Genomic DNA, 17,567 nt, shown 5'->3' on the forward strand with positions numbered 1-17,567 from the left:
CTACAGACTTTTGGGGGGCGAGCAATTTAGAAGCACGTCTGCTAAGTCAGCCTGCAGACTCACCATCTCTCAAGAAACACCACTGCCTAAAACAATCAAAGGACATTTTGGGAGGTGGGCGATACTGAAAGCCTGTCCAGGCAATGCTGTTTCTTCTTCTGAGCAGCTCTCAGCTGTGTATCATACACGGTCAGATAAGGCAGAAAGCACCCCCCCTTTATCAAGGGCTGAGAAGGAAGCACAGATGACTGCTTTTCATAGAGCCACAGGACCAGAGCAGCAGAAGACCCTCCAAACTGCAACACCAGGCTGAGCTGACAAGCAACTCGTTCGCACAAGGGGTGCCCAACATCTTCAGATACACAAAGAGTTTGTTAAAAACTGGGAGCCTGTCTCACATTCAGAGAAGTTTAAAAAAAGGGGCAACTCCACTTGCAAGCAACATGTCCAAACTGAGCCGAACACACCACTCCCCATGGCCCCAGGCACAGGAGGGAAGAGGCATGACCGTACCTCCCACCTCTTCCCCCAAAGCCTGGGCTCAGGAACGGCCAAGGGGCACCAGGTGTCCAGGAAAAGCAGCTTCTCCGCAAGCTCCAGTTAATAAGCTTCAAGTGTATTGAAGTTGCTTAAACAAAGCACCGTACACCATTACTGCACACCCACTAAAGCATAAACTAATTTACAATTGCCTTTAATAAAGCAGAGTCACTTCACTCTGATTAGATCGACTTTATTTTTTCCTCTTGCCAATAGGTATCAAACTTTGAATCTATATTAAAAACCCACCATTGTGTTACGACCTGTATTTCCCTGCTCCTGCAAGAATACTGCCCCGATAACCAAACAGACAAGTTTGTCAATAAAGCAAATGGATTTTTCTGAGTCATCAGCAGGAGCTGCCTGTTAGTGAAAAACAAATTAGATTTCAGCCTTCACAGGGTGCTATAAAAAGCAATAAAGATAATTATCTTAAATTCAAACTATTTCCAGTGCTTTATCACAGAAAATAGGCAGTTTACATTTTATGTTCCTCCAGAGATGAGTGAATGATCTGTATTTATTTTCAGGCGGACGTAAATCTCCCTCATCCCCAGGGATGGCAAGCTGTAGTGGGAGAAAGCCTGCCCTGCAGCCAGGAGGGAGCATCCAGACATCTCGCCCCCAGATCCTGAACCAGGATCATCCCCCTGGCACAGGCTGATGGGCCATTAGGGAAAGGGCTAATTAAGCCCACTGCCCTGTTTCAGCAGCAAAACCCGCAGAGACTCTGCTCCACTCCTTAGGCAGAATTGCTCCCTGCAAGCAGGAAGCCCTCAGCATCCTCTATGCCAGCAGCCCAAGCACACGGACGGAGCAGTTGCATGAAAGCACTGAGGAGGGGGAATGGAGACAGTTTTCAGGGCACAGAGGCCAAGTGCTTCCAAAAATGCCACCGTCGAGGTGAAATGATCACTTGACTATCAGCTTTTAAATGTGAGAGAGGTTCAGCTTGACTGGAAAGAGAAGAAAACTCGTTAATTGAAAGCCAAACACACAAACCCAGAAATACCTTTGTTAGGCTCCACACTCGCCAACTGCCCAGCCTACATCCCTAATGTGAGGAACATGGGTTCCCTGTCACAAATATACATGACTCAGTCACCAGAGCAACGCTTTAAATACCCATTCTCTCCATGCCCATCTGAAACCATACCACATACTTTAAACTAGAGCAACACCAGTCTTTGGGCAGAACAATACGGCCATGACCAAAGCAGGCAACCAACAGAAAACAGCACTGGAAAACTTCCTGAGCTCCTGGTCCAACTGCTCCTCACTCCAAAGATCCTCAGGGAAAAGAAATAGGCAAAGTAGAAGTCCTTCATATCCTTCATAGTGATGTCTATGCTCAGAAGAGAAGGTATGCGACATGGAGGGAACAAGCACGAGGTGCACGGTTGTACTTGCCCCTGCAGATATCCTTTCCCAGGGGACAGGGAGGGATGGCAGGGATTCCCAGCTTGCGTGGGAAATTAATAGAGCTCACCATGATGGAGCAGTTCTGGCAGACTCTCCAGGCACCTGCTGCCCACCACACTTGAGGTCAAACGCCAAATGCAAAAGCACAGAGAAAGGAAAGTACCAAATCTCTCTCTTCACATTTCCAGACAGCTGCCAGTCAACTGGTTTCGCTGCCCGGCCTCAGGGCAGCCCGTGTCTTTGTGCAGAACTTCTCTCCTTGGCATCAGAGCGCTGGAGGTGAAGGGTAAAGGCCTTTCTGAAGATTACACCCCTGCAGTACTGCCATGAAACCAGCCTGAGGAATTCACATACACTCAAGTTAAAAGCAAAGCTGTTTTGACTTTTTATTCTAGGCTACAGTCAGCATTTAAGCAGTATCTGGTAACACAGGTTGGAGGAAAGCGATGCACTTTTTAACTTGCATACACTCAAATTGGGACTAGAGACTAACTTACAAAAAGTTTTTGAGCAAACTCTACCTGCAGGCTCACTGATAATGACAAAACCTGGGCAACTGCAACATCTTTGAGAAAATGTCAGCTTCCCTCTTGCATAAACACTCAGCGCATCAGGACAGGTCAAAGGGTCTCCCTTTAAAGCTTGCACACAGTATCTTTTTTTTTTTTTTCTGGTCTGGTTTTTTTTCTTAGCTGGTTTGCACTCTGAGCAGAACACAGCTCACAAGCGCAGCTCACTCTCTTCACTGCGCAGTATGGCCATAGCTCACCAGTGCTAGAAAACTTGCATCCATCACAGATGCCCTTAAAATCGCGGGACTCGCCACAGCGGCTAACGCCAGCACTGGCCACCTCACAGCTGGTACCTTTCTATTTTAGTCCCAGTGACACACAGCAGTTTCCCAAGCTGTAGCCCAAATACGTAGTCCCTCCATTTACAGCTGACAAGGAAGCAGAGCAGCCCAGCTCGTTTTCCTAGGCTCAGCCTCCAGCTCAAGCTCAGCCTTGGCTTCCCCCTTGTCCCAGGGACCTGGGGACAGAGGGTCACAGCCCCGCCAGCCGCAGCAGCCACTAGATGCCACCATTGCACAGAGGCTGCTGGCAGCGTGACAGCCGCTGGCAGAGCCTGCCGTGGCTGAGCCGCACCAGGGCTGCTCGCCTGCCCTTTTATTTCAGGCAGCTCAGACACCAATAAGTTAAGGGAAGTTTTTAAAATTTAATTTCTGTAGTTGAGAGGGTTTTCCCCACCTGAGCATCACCTCTGCTTGCAGCCAAGTACAGCTCATTTCGAGACTGACATTTATTCTCTGCCAGAGTGTGCTTTGATCCCCCAGAAGGGATGCGCTGCTACAAACCCCACACGATGCTCCTGCGGCGCACGCAGCACCAGCAAACCAGCCGACACCAGCAAACCAGCCGACTCGTCGCCAGCAGCTGCCTCCGCCACCCCGCCTGGCCCGCGGGGCACGCAGCACTGGGGGAAAAGAAAACAGTCTCATTTAAAGCTTATTTTATATCAAGTGATCTCTTTCTTGACCAATATCTAGCATGGTGCAACAAAATGAATGAGGCTTGGAAAACAAGTCTGGGCTGCTCTCTCTAATTTAGCATTCAGGTCGACTCCTCTGCTATTTTTCCAGTCCCGCTTTAGACTCCTACTTACGCTGACGCCATCTCAACCCCACTTCTCGAGCAGTGAGCCGACCTGGCACAGGGTGCTCTGCAAAGCAATCTGCTGTTACCAAGCCTGATGTCAGACAACTGATTCCCCTCCACAGAACCGGGTTTCACGCTCCTGGGCAAGACTCCAGGGAATTCCAAACCTTTATTTCTTTTGCTAGTCGGTATAAGGAAAACCTAAGAAAGCAAGCCATTTTCCCATGAGAATACACAGGATGTGTTATAGGAAACTCTGACCTCTTCCAAATTACTCATGCAGAGCACAGCACACTTTGCATCAATATGACCTGAAAAACTCCACACCCAACCTTAGCTTGGTTAAAAATTTCACCCACAAGATTACACCTGATGTGAACAGGAAAAGTAAAACCCCTCCAAGAGAAATGACAATTTTCTTCCAGCATTTGATACTACTTTGTATCAGGCTGTCAGTCCCCCTTCCTCTTGGGAATTCACAGCTCAGTAAAGGCATCCCTCCGCTCCACCAAGGCCCTGAACTGCATCTGCACCACCAGCAGCACTCTGAAAACACAACGGAGGAGGCAGCAGGCAAGCAGATAAACGGAACTGGAAGTCGCATTGGAAAAGGTAGAAAGACAAGGGAGAAACGCATTTCATGCTACTCTTGCGCTCTCCCTTTAAACATATTAAGATCTCAGGTAAATTGCTTTAAATAGCTCACGTGAACAACGCTCCATAAATATTTACTACTGTAAGCACAGCAGCTTCTTGGCTCTGTGTAGGTCTTTGTTTTAGAGAAAAGGAGACAACTTTGCAGTTGCAGACTCTCAAGATGACTACCCTCACACCTCAGCAGGGGACCAGAAGGGTCACCTCCCCTGAAAAAGGCAGATTTGTGCAAAACCTTACAGCAGGTAAGAGCAGCATGTGCCTTTTTCCTCCTTCAAGGAAAAGGACCACCTTCCTTTCTGAGGTGATCCTCAGTGCTGGGGTGAGAGCGATGCCAGCTCTCAGTGGGATGCTAGAGCCAATTCTGCATTTTAGGTTATTGGTCCAAATCAAGTGTCCTCCTCCAGAGATGCTCTAATGATCCAAGCCCCAACTAACAGCCTCACTGCACCTATACAAATATCAAAAAGGTACAACGAGGACTCGCCCCGTGACAGAGGGATGAAGGGACTTGCCCGAGATTAAAACAAGCCATCAGCAGGTTTTCCTATGACCTTCCTCAAAGGCTGGGCTGCAGCAGGCTGGCAGCAACATCTCCAGTTTGCATCTGCAGTGTCTTTAAGAAGAACATAATTTATTCACAAATCTGGGGCAGAAGACATTCCAGGTGATGTTTAAAAAATTCTCTTCCCAAAGGAAAAAAAATATATTAAAAAAGTAAAATCAATGCACTCAAGTGAAACATTGATACAGTTCTAAGACAAGCTTGCTTTCCTTCCAAGAGATGCTCTACTTATCACTTGAAGTCATTTACAGTTTGTGTGAATCAGATTGGCCAAAGATGCTTTTGCCACCTCATTTCTTAAACGAACTGTTTTCTGCTTGTGGGAGCTTGGAATCCACCACCTCACTTTCTGTTAGTCCACCCACAAACAAAAGCCCATGCACATTATTTGAACTTCATTAAAAATATGATCAGTTCCCCCAGCTTACAGACATGTGCTGTATAATGCCACCTCAGATTTTTTTCTTTCTTTTAAAATAAATTAACCTGGGTTTCACTTATTTATAATTCAAAAGAAGTCAACGAATCCATTTGCAAAGTGATATATAAGGGCAATAGGCAAAACTTGAGGTGTACAACGATGATGAGCCGAGGACAATCCTTCACTCAATGCATTATATAAATAAGAAACTAAGATAAATCGAGTAGACTTCTGTTACCTATCTAACAAATGCTGCTTTTTAGCAGATTGTTATTTCATCTATAGACATAATTAAGCCAGTTCTAATAACAATGGCATTTGAGTCCTCAGAGGAAGACTGATAAGCGAGATGTGCCTAATCTGTTGGCACTCCTAGAGAAATGCTCTGCTCTACTGGGAAATTTTAACACTGGCTCACAAGCCACCAGCAACACTCGTCATGCCACCACAACACCTCAACCAGCAAGCCTGGCGACAGACTTCCACTTGTGCCTGTTGTTAATACAGTCAAAGACACCATGCCGCAACTGTCCAACTGAAAGTGCTGGATTTTCCCCCAAAGCACCCCCAGCCTCTTCTGTTTTCCTACAGGTCATCAGCAATGCTGATTCCAGAAAAAGGCCTAGGACTTCTTAAAAAGGTCTTCTTAAAGGTTTGTAGGCTTAATGCCACACTGACCAGCGACTGCTGGGAAGAGGGGAGAGCAGAGGGCTGGGATAAAAAAAAATAAATAGAGAATACACATCAAATATTTAACTTACTGAGATTTCACAGTGAACTCAAGTAACCAGCTATGAAGGGCTGGTCGTGCTGCATGGCATTCAAGAGGATCCTCGGGGGGAATCTGTGTAGGTCTCTGCGAGCAGCTGGCAAATAAATAACTGAAAAATTTAAAGGCATGCCATGATTATAAAACACTGTCAAGAGTATCAAGCAAACTCTGTTTCTCCTGGGGCAGCACTGAGAATACCTCCCAATCAGTGTGGCGGACTTTGCAGACAAATTGCAATGAATTCGTAATGCAAGCGTTGGTGCAATTCTTACTTAATACACAAGGAAGGATGCGAAGCCGTAATAACCCAGTGTGCAGCTGGTCTTAAATGATTATTTTCACTGCCACAAAAGTAGATAAACACCAAGAAACACTTTAGAGTGGGTCAATAGATTGTAAATAATTTTTTTCCTTCCGTTTTGCAAAAGGAAAACGTTAAGAACGAATCTCCAGTGAAGCTTCTCAGCAGCAAGGACTCCAAGACCTGCGGCTAAGCAGAGATGGGTAAATTTTGTTTTAAACCTTTATCACCAGTTCAGATAACGCTGTGGATGCCAGCAAGAACACCACAGCCAACTGTGAATTTTGAGGAGAACATAAACTACACGAGAGCCCTGTTCCCTCCTTGGCAGTCCCTTACTGGCCAGTCTCATGGGTAGCTGGGCCAGGCTCCCCGGGAAGGGTCCAGGCAGGGTGTCCCCTCCTCCAAGACCCTCTTGCAGGGCTGGCAGAGCCTTGCTGGCTATCACTTGGGCTCCTCAGCCTGCCACCGTCCCTCGGCACACCTTTGGGGATGTGCAGGCAAGTTTTTTATCACATAAGCTAGCAGTTGTCTTACTTGCATGTGCGCAAGACCGAGCTGCTGCAAGGTCCCTCCCTTTTCCTTCAAAGGGCTTGTGCAAACCTCCCAGCTGGATTAAAAGAAGAAAAACCAACCAATTAATCTATGCAAAACCCAGTATGGTGACCGCACCTCTGCTTGTACAACAGGCGTCATAACTAGAGCCTTTCTGTGCTCTGGTAAGTTCAGCCTAAAGCCATTAGCGCAGAACTTTATTCCAAATGCCAGCAATAACCGAGCAGTGTCCAAAGACGACTGTTTATTCTACCAAGTCCCTGGGTGTCACAGATGTTAACTAGACCTTTCTAAGCCATAACTGACATGGCTGGGTTTTAAAATGGAAAGCCTTGCCCCTGTGTGCGTAGGCACTGCATGAGGCTGCCCAGCACCCTTCAGAAAGCCGGAGCGACTGCACCATGCCATGCACGCAGGGAGAGCGGCCAGCGGTGGCACCGGCCAGCAAACCGACCCTGGCCAACGTTTTCATAGGGGCAAGTTAATGATGAAAAGCAATAATTGTTTCCTACAGGGCAGCAGCACCGCCACACATCTAACAGCTGAGAGCCTGAGGGGCTGGTGTGCCACAGTTTCCCCAAAAACAAACGAGTGGGGATGCCCCCATCCCTACCGAGTGTGGAGAAGAGGCAGAAGCAACAACAAGCAGCCAAGTCCCGTCCTCACCAACAAGCCAAAGAGAACAAACAAGGGAAGAGAAGTGCTGGGAGGTCACAAAATTGAGGCCAAAAGTTGTGTGCAGTAGCTCCAGGTCTGCGTTGGGATGTGAGCAGACCAGCTCCAGAACAAGAGCATCATTCCTACTTCCAGGCCTCAGCATGCAAAAATCCCACCCCAAAACCCCAAGGCAAAACCATGCAGACCACCCCCACCCCCATAACCAAACCGCCCTCACTTGTGCGGCTGACAGCAGGAATTTGGACAGCAAGGACACTGGCACAGCAGCTCACAACACCGCCTGAACCAAGACCCTCCCCATCAGGTTATTTCAGGGTGAAAGAACCCCCCACCTGCAGGGTGTTATCCACAAGCAGCGTTCCCAGGAGCAGCCCTCTCTAGTGCCCAGCTTTGGGGGTGTACCGGGAGCTATACACAAGGTCAGGCCAAGAGGGACAGAGCTACTCCAGAACAGTTTCACAGCACGTTTCTGCAACACAACCAGTGCTGTACAAACTCACCAGCTTCTCCACAGACTCTTTGCTCAAAACAAAGTAGGTACTGGCCTCCTGGGATTCATTTTCTGGCAGAACTGTACTCCATAAGAAGACAACAGTTATTACCCCCCCCCATCACCATGTTCACACGTTCCCTCTCATTGCATCCCAAATCCTGCATCTTTTCGTTTAAGAATGGTTTATGGCAGGATGGTCGTTAAATGGCAACCTACAGCTACTGAGTCCAGCAGCCAAGCTGCTCCAAGAAGCAGAATACAAAGCCAGGATGCATTATGAGCGTAGTTCAAAATGCCTTATTTTGGGGTTTTGAGGGTTTTTTCATGCTTTCACCAGCCTATGAGTAAAACGGCAACCAGGGCTGAAGAGTCATATCAGAATTGTTTGCTTGTGGGCAAAAGTTGATACAGAAAGACTTGTCATTTCATTTCTAGTCAAACAAGGCAGAGGGGTACAGAAATTACAGCCGGCCAGGAGTTGCCAGCTGTTGAACGCACATTCAAAGCAAACAGGTTTTGCACTGCAGCGTGCAACGGACTGAATGTATTAGTCAAACACCAAAATCCACTCCTAGGCAGAAGGCAGCTGCTGGGGCCAGCACCCAAGTAACGTGTGCACCAAAAGACGCAGGTATTGAGATCCTCTGACTTGAGTAATTTAAAAAACAGGCAGTAGAATCTGTATGTAGAAGACACCACCAGTGCACTACCTTCCACTGCAGCTCCTACTATTAACTTAGTTATTTTCTTCGTCATCTGTGATACTAAATCATTCAGAAAAAATGTGGTATGAGCACATAAACACTAGCTGATGAAAAAAGTGAATTCAAGCTATTCAAATAACAACTGATTAAGTCATCCGACCATAAAAAGTGTGTACAACAGCACATTAACAGCAGCAATTTAGCTAGTCAGCTCAGAGCTGTAAGCCACAGAAGAAATCCCTTCCAAACAACACATGAGCTCATCAGTTTGAGTCATGCATTCAATTACCTACTCTTTAGATAGACAAACAACAAATTATCTCCATCAACAACAGGGGTCAACAAAACATATGCTTCAAAACAAAGGTGGATTCATCATAGGTCTGCGTCTTTTGGTGTTAGGATTTACCTCGGCAGTATTACTACTTTGTTTTAAGCAGGGTGGTAAAAGTTTCCGAACAGCATGACTGCAAAACACCCCCAGCTCCTGCCTGCAGAGCTGGAGCTGAGGGTCAGAAAGCATGTGCTTTTACCACTGTGCTCCTGTCCTGCGTTGTAACTGAGCAGCTGCCTTGGGAACAGGATCAAGAGGTCTCAGTTCTTACCGGGCACATAGGAGACCAGTGCTTCTTCTGCATGGTGCTGGCTGGGGGACAGGGGTAGATAGAAGCCATCTGCTCAAGCCTTTGTCATCTCCCGCTCACACAGCAAATAAAAGATCCACTCTTGGTGCAGAAGTCAATGGGAGGTAACGAGGAGCTTCTGGTTATTTAACTGTGCAGCAGATGAGTTTGAGCTGTTTTGAGCTGAGGAGTTCAGCCCCCATGCACACAGCCAGGAGCCCACGTCCCCGAACGAAGCTCAGCACGTCACACGAGCTGCTGCCAACTCAAGAGAGCTGCTGCGGCACTTGGCAGCTCTGCGTGATACATCCAACAAGCTGCCGAGCACCTCGTACAAAGACGCTTGCAGAAACAGAGAGAACAAACACCTTTCAATTATTTGAAGTTACCCACATTTGTGGATTTTCTCCAGAAAAACATACTCCGTCTTCCACTCATATCTGCCTCATTTCAACTGAGAGTGCTTTCGATTTAGACTGGAAGCCTTCCACAAAAAAGCTGCTCAAGTCAGAGTTTGTTCCAGGCATCTTCATCTACAGCTAAGGGATTGTAGGTGAGGATCTCGAACAAATAATTGCTTGTTTGGTTTTGTAACCAGCCAAAAGCAGAATACTTATTTGGAGACCTCTAGGAAGCCCAGACTAGCAGAAGACTTCACTTGTCCGCTGCTTGCTCCACAGCCCAGCAGTGTTCCGGCAGCTACGTGGTCCTCACACAGAGGAACTCTGTTCTGGGCTCATTTAAGGATGACAACTGCATCTGAAAACAGCATTTGAAGCCAGAAGCAAATCTGTTCCTAAAGCTTAAACAATTTCAGCAGACACCCGGGAAGCCACAGAAACAGTCAAAAGTCAGTCCAGAATTGGGGATGTTAAGTGGATTTGTGCTTTAGAAGAAAATCAAGAATGATTTTATGCACAGAAGCAACAACAAACAAAAGAGTTTCTTCATGCTTTGCAGTTCAGATCTCCATAAAAACTATACAGCTGCACGCAGAAACAAAGACAGCCTATGAGGCAAATCAGAGGGCACCATAACAATCTTCATTGTTGCTGGATTACCATACAAACACCAAGATACCCTTGGAGGAAAAAAAAACCCAAACAACCCACAACACACAAATCCAAGTATTTGTCCAAAATGCCTTCAATATCAGGATATTGAAGAGGTTCACCTTCCACATTTACACCTCTCAACACTGTGCACATTAATACACGGGAAATGCTGCTCTACAGCACCAGAACTTCGTGCGGTCACCACCAGGCTGACGTGCACGCCACCACACAAGAGATGCCGGGCTCACACGTACGGCTGCACACCTGCTCCAGGATCCTGCACGTGGATCCAGACACACATGGCAGCAGTCTCCAATCGGTGGGACACCCATCCGCAGCCCCTCCTGCCATCCACATCCTGCTGCTCAACGCCAGTTGGCATCTGCAGGTTTTGCCATTTAAAAGGTCACGTTGCAACACCACGACAGAGGTAGCCAGCAGTGACGCAGCTGTCTCCAGACTGACGTTGTACACCCAAACGCCCAGAAAGAAGGCTACAGCATTTTAGCTGGGTGTAGACAGGTTAAGCACCACGTGCCTGCTGAGCACAGGTACTTACAGAGCTCGTGGAACAGCTATGGAGAGACCGCTCACCATTAATTTCACCGGCTCTTGAATTTGGTCTCACTCCACCAACTGTGAGCCCCACACTGGAAAGGGACCACTCCATGCTGTAAACATCAGGACAGCTGTTAACAGTAGTTTCGCATTTCAGTGTGCTGTTTCTGGCGATAACAACAAATGTCCAGGGACCTGACCTACAACACATCGCTGTGTGCACTCACCAGTCCCTCCCTGTCTTTAAAGGATCAGCTGGCCCTGCTAGCAGAGCAAGCACCCCTCTACACACCTGTACGAAGTATGCCGCCTCGCAGCAGCTCCACAGCACCTCTCAACAGCCCAAAAGTGTGTTTTCAAACCCTCCACTCTCAGCCCAAATTGGAGCCTCCTAGGGTTGCACCCTTCTCCTGACCTACAGCTGTTGCAGGACAAAGATCACACCCCAGCTACTCTGGCAGCAACTCTGAAGCATGACTTTTGCTGCTAGCAGAAGAAAGCAAGCATTTTGCATTTTTAAAATAGAAAAAAAAAGTATTGAACTTCAACCTTGTAATATAGATGACACCTACAAGAACACAAGCATGTCTCAACCTAAGGAGGCATTTCACAGCAAACACACGTTTGCTAGCATGATGAGCAGCACAGATAAGGTTCTCGAGTAAGATCAGCCCCACAGAGTTTCATCTCCTTGTGCCATAGCACGGACCTGCACACTGTCTGCTGTACAGATTTTACCATCAAGTTACTTAAGCAATTTGACAACAGAAGAAAAGTAACAGCTCTTGGGACAAGAGATGATTTAAGTAAGCAGGACAGGCAAAATAGCGGGGTTTTTTGGCTGTTTTTTTTTTTTTTGCTTGGTTTTTGTTTGTATTTTTTTTGTTTGGTTGGATTTTTTTTCATCTAGTTAGGTCTCCTGTCCACTCGGCCTCCAGAACCATGGGCAAAAGGGACTACAGCCAACTGCTTTTAAAACTGGTACAGAAGGAAACAGAAGACGGTAATTTCTGTGTACGTGACTGGTGGTGTGTGCAGAGAGCAAAGGCAGGAAAGATAAAAACCCCAAATGGGCCAGGGAACTCAGAAGCCGGGCTGGAAAATAAGTTAAAACGGCACCTCTAAAAAGAAATTAAAAAAAAAAAAAAAAAAAATCTGCATTTACTTGAAAAGGAGGTTATTCCAGAGATGCACAGCACCTTCTATTAAACTGCCAGTTAAGTACAGCCTTTCAGTGTCCCCTTCTGTCTCCTCCTTAACCACTGCCAGTTTAAACAGCAAATATTTTGAATTGCATGACGATTTTTGTCCAAATTCAATGCCTGATATTGAAATGGCAGCAGCACTGCACAGCACATACAGGACATTAATCATTTCAGGGGTTATATTTATAGAACAGGTGTCAACGTTTTAAAGTGATAGAATATTGTCTAGTTTCCCAATGGGGTGATGGAAATGAGACAAAGAGGAGGTAAAAAAGAGGAAGAAAAATCTAAAAAGCTATGGCTACATAAAAATGCTCTCAGCAAATAGAAACTCTATAGGAACAAACAATCCCTGAGCTAATGTTGCAACCTTACTATTACTACAACTTTTACAGAAACAGACAGACCTCTTCGATGGGGTGTCCTAGTCCTGAGCCACAATCGTCTACACCACAGGGGAATTTCCCCTTCAGGTGAGTCCCAACTCACAGCAAAGCTTTTAGCAAAACAGAGCCGAAGATTTTCATATCGGAGCTTCCTTCCTCCTCCTCTGCCTGCAATCAAATAGAAACCCATATGACATAATGCTTTTGTATGACTGCTCGTTTCGTGCCAAGCCTGGGCTGCCAGAGGAAGGTGAGGGGTAAAGGGAAAGAAAACGAGATTTTAAAAAGCAAGGTTATAAAACCTCAGCTCCAAATCCTAAGTTCATAGCACAGCTATTTTCAAGTGCAACAGAAAGATGCTCTGCTCTTCCGAGAGAGGGAGGCCGCCGGAGGAAAACATGCCAGGGAACAGCTGGAAACAAAAGCTGAAGGAGACGGGGCGGAGGAGGAGGAGACATTTTCCATGGGCTTTCCTATGCAGCTTATATACCCAAACAACCAAATAAAAAAAAACCACACACACCAAGGGAAGTGGACAATGCCATTGCAGGATCTAGGTAGAGCAAAACCTACTTGCTTTTCAAAAATAAAAAAAAAAACAGAGAAACTTTTAATCCCAGTTACTAGAAGAACATTCCACCCATTTCAGATTTATACTGCTCAGTTCACGTCACCTTTTTGCACTCAGGGCTCAGAAACACATTAACAGCCATGTAAAAGCAAAGCTTTTATACAGGGGATTAGAGGTGGTGAGAATTGCCCAGTGCAATTGAGAACTTTGTAGAATAAGTCCCCCCCCAGCTTTATAAAAACACAACAAAAGCACAACCCTCCTGAAGAATTATACATGCACAACAACCTATGGTGCTGTGCATCCTTAATCCTGATTTGAGAGTGCTGAAGACATCAAAACCTGCTAGGCACTCAGTTTGGGGTTTGTTTTCTGTTTTGGTGGGGTTTTTTTGTTTGTTTGTTTGCTTTGTTTTGGGGTTTGTTTTGTTTTAAGTTTAAGCCACAGCTAGTTAGTCCCACATCAAGCAGAGATGGGGGTTCAACATTGTACGTTTGGAAATATTTTTCACACAAAGGATAAGTAGTAAACAATGGAGAAATAAGAAATGCTGGAGTTGCTTCTGAGCCAAAGCCTGCTCTGGCGAGATCAGTTTTGTTTCCCTGATGATAGGGAAGCAAACATCCCTGAAGGACACTGATGCAAGTGCTGGCAGACACAGGGAATTGCCGCAACAACCACTCTCCACTCTGTGAGCCATTGAAAGAGATTTCTAGCAGCACGACTGGTGTGGTCCAGCTGAAGCATTCCCTGCAGATCAATTCTGCGACCACTACAGGGTTGTGATGGCAAGGCTGCACTTAGAACATTTTGCCTCAATCCCCCTCGCATCAGAGTGCTAAAACCTCAAAAGAAAACATTATTCCAATTAATACAGTCATGCCAGAAAACAAACAGCAGTTTCCACTGGCGTGCAACATCTGAAACAGCAGGCCAGCCCAGCCGGACGGCTCGTGTCTACCACCAACAGGGACAACGCTGCTCCGGCAGACAGCAGGAACGCACCCGGTGGCACGTGGCCAGGCAAGGAGGAGGAGGCAGGAGCAGAGAAACAGCACCAGGATCAATGCTTCCCTCCCCGCTGACGCCAAAGAGAGCCCTGACACACTGCAGCAACACCGTGATAAGCACAAAGCTGCAATCTCAAGCTCATGGTCAACATCTGTAGCTCTCGCGTCTATGCCCAGAAGGTGCCACCACATCAGTGCTGTCCCTGTCTGAGGTTTTACTGCACACAGGTACACCCAGCAATTGTTTCTTGTATGCTCAAGAAGGGAAGATTAGATGCTGTCAGGTATCGAGAGAGGTCCTGTCCTTACAGAAGCTGCAGGAGTTTAAAGCAGAGCTGCTCAGCCACACGCTTTGTTAAGGCTTGGGAAAAGTCAACCAGCGATGGCAACCTCTGCAGCAGCGCAGCCGGACCTCCAGCCAAACATGGCAGCAAACGCAGAGGCTGTGGACAAGAAGCAAGAGACCATCTCCCTGGTCAGTCTTGGAAACTCAACAGGCAAGGAGCAGAAGCATCGAGAAGCATCACCTCGCACGCCCTCTGTGGTGGTGAGGAAGACGAGACAAGGCATCGTCTTTCCTCCATCCCTGCGTACGCTGGTTGTGGTACAGATGGTCTCCTGGTTGGCAAGTAACTAACTTGAGGACTGCTACAAAGCAAAGCAGAGCAGTTTTACAGGTGATGTTCCTGGATGCACGCTGGTGACCGAGGGGTCACAGGACATACGGAGAGAGTAACTGCTGTAAAGAAAGACTTGAAAGGGACCTCCAAATTTAGACAGCTGCACAAAAACAACCAGAGGGAAAAGACATCCAAAGATGTGGGTCACTGAAATAAAGAGCATGGCAATTAAACAGCAGTCATGAGGTCCCCAGGCAAACAGCACCAACTGGGAGGGTCCTGGCCACCTCCAAGGGCTGAGCAGTGTCTTCAGCCGCTCTTCGTAAATGCTGCCTCTCCCTGCCCTCCCGGCCAGGGAGAGGGCACAAAGCTACACCGCCTCAGATCTTGCTCCTTGCACAGACACTGACCGTGGTGGGCCCACCACCCCTGCCCAAAAGCTGAGTTCCTTGCACTTCTGCTACGGGGGAAGAGCTCTTGGGAAAGATCCAGTTTTTATCGGAACCATAAAACCTGTCAGTAGCTATTGCAGCTGAGCACTTAAGTTGCCTTTTTCCTAATGTTTCCTTAGGTCTTTAGATAGCAGCGGGGTAACAGAGCACCTAAGGATGGTGCTCGAATAAAGGCATTAAGCCCCAGCTAAGGGACGAGGTGGAAACAAGGCATCGGGGCTCACTGCATTAGGCTGGTCACAGCACCAACCCTGCAGCAGGGCAATACTTTCATTTTATCTTTCGCATACTCTTTGAAAGGAGATCAGACTACGGACATAAAGCTTCATCCTCAACGCTTTCTTCATACAAGCTGAGGACAGGGAAAAAAATAAAAATAAAAATCCATCCCCCTTCCAATCAAAGCCATCTGCTCAGAAACATGCTCTACTCTTTCCCTAACACGTTTCTCCTTTCCTATGGGAACAGCAGCAGGTGAGGGGGAAGGCTGCCGCAGAAAAAGCCCTCCATCACGTGAGGAGGGAGCACATCATATTCACGTCTGTGTGGTGAGACCAGCCCCGTCCCTATTTCTGGTGCACGCAGGGCACCGTCTTACATGGCAACAACGGCACTCATGCCTGCTGTGTGCTCCCGTGCAAGGAGTCCTCCGGACTCACCCCGTGTTGATGCAGCCAGAGCAGGGCTGCCTTCTCACGCAAGCCAACAAACCAGCTAGGCAAGATCGCTTCAGCACAAGCACATGAACAACTAGATACATGAACAACCAGATATGCCAGAGTGGCTGTATGACACAGTAGTGACGAAGCCACGAGTCCCTCAGGTGAGGAACAGCCTTGTCTTCCTTTTGCAGGGCATGTAAGCCACCCCTACTTTCACAGGCAACTCCACCACATCTCGTCGTCCAAAACCACCCTGTGACCGGAGACATTTCTGTCCTGCTTCGGTACTTGGGGAAGGATAAGGACAGACTCCAAGCAGGCGGTTTAAGCACCGAAGTGATAAGTGATCTGTGTAGTTGACTTGTACCTGTGAGGAAGGCATGCAGTTTTGCTCTGAGTCAGCTGTAACACTGCAGCTCACAGCAAAGGGGCCAGAACAGCCCTCCCCTGTACCTCAGGAGAAGGAGCAAGTGCCAAGAGGAGAGGGCATTTGGGGGGAAAGGCAGTATTTTCGGTTCCCGGGTGAGGTCCTCTAGGTGTTAAGAGTAGCAATGGGGCTCTGAAAATGGCACCCTACCTCCACCACTGCAGATCTGGGGAGTGAGGTGGGTGAAAATTGGGAAGGAGGACAACACTGGAAGCCCAAAAGAACATTAATGTTCTCCCAAAAGCCCACATTTTCACCAAAATTCTAGCAAGGTGGCTTAATTGAGGGCCATTTGCAGCTGGCCAAGAGAAAGCAAAATGTAAGTCCAACTCAGCTGCAAACCTGCCTGGCGTGGGAGGTGACAATATCCAGCCATGGGACATACACAGGACAAACTCCCTGCTCTGCGCAGGAAGTGCTTGGCCTGATGCTCCTGGAGATCTATACACTTGGTAACTTCAGCATGAACCTAAGAAACACACAGGTGACAACTGGACCTCAAATTCCTCCTCAAAATGCTGGTTTTTTACGTCTCCAGAAGTTCTGTACCCAGTGCCCTTGCAGCTTGGGTGCAGCAATGATCAGGGGCATCACTCGTGCCTCTTACTGCAAAGGCCGACGACATCCAGGGAGTAATAACCACCTCTACTTATACAGACCAGCTTAATTTCTAACAGCAATTTAAATAAAGGACATTGCTAAGGTCTCGCTATACACAACAGGAACTCTGGTGTCTAGTTTAAGATGTGCCTGATTTAGTGAGAGGCGCCAAGCTATAAGGCTGTGTTGAGAAGCGATGCTTCTGCTCAGGGATGCTGAACATGGATGGACAGAAGCAACTACAATGCTTTAAGACAGACACAGCTCATACTGCGTCCAAGGCTTTCAGATACTGGATGCAAGCAAGCAGAGGCTGCCGACTGCTTACAGCTTGCAAAAGCGATGCTGATAGAAAAAGGGCTTTCTCATCTCTTGGTTGCCTGCTGTTCCAACACCCAGATGCCCATGGAGAAGAGAGGAATCCCTCAAACCCTTTTCTAGAGGCCAGGTGTACAGCAGAAGAGCAGCAGCAAAAATACAGAGCTTTAAAGGTATGCCTTCCCAGAGCTGAAAGGACAATGCAGTTCACATTACATTTCAAAAAACCTGTGTCAAAACAGTTGTGATTGGCCAACACAGTAAAAGCAGCAGACCCCAACGAGACAGAGAAGGCGCAATGGCTTTAGCCCTTCCCACTG

The 17,567-nt window shown here is 47.4% G+C and overlaps 1 protein-coding gene across 1 annotated transcript in view; it reads right to left on the reverse strand.

The window, feature by feature from the left end:
- RAB40C (RAB40C, member RAS oncogene family) overlaps positions 1 to 17,567 on the reverse strand; it is a 38,156-nt gene that overhangs the window by 17,755 nt on the left and 2,834 nt on the right. The window lies entirely within an intron of this gene.

The sequence above is a fragment of the Accipiter gentilis genome, chromosome 33, assembly GCF_929443795.1.
Source record: "Accipiter gentilis chromosome 33, bAccGen1.1, whole genome shotgun sequence".
NCBI lineage: Eukaryota > Metazoa > Chordata > Aves > Accipitriformes > Accipitridae > Astur > Astur gentilis.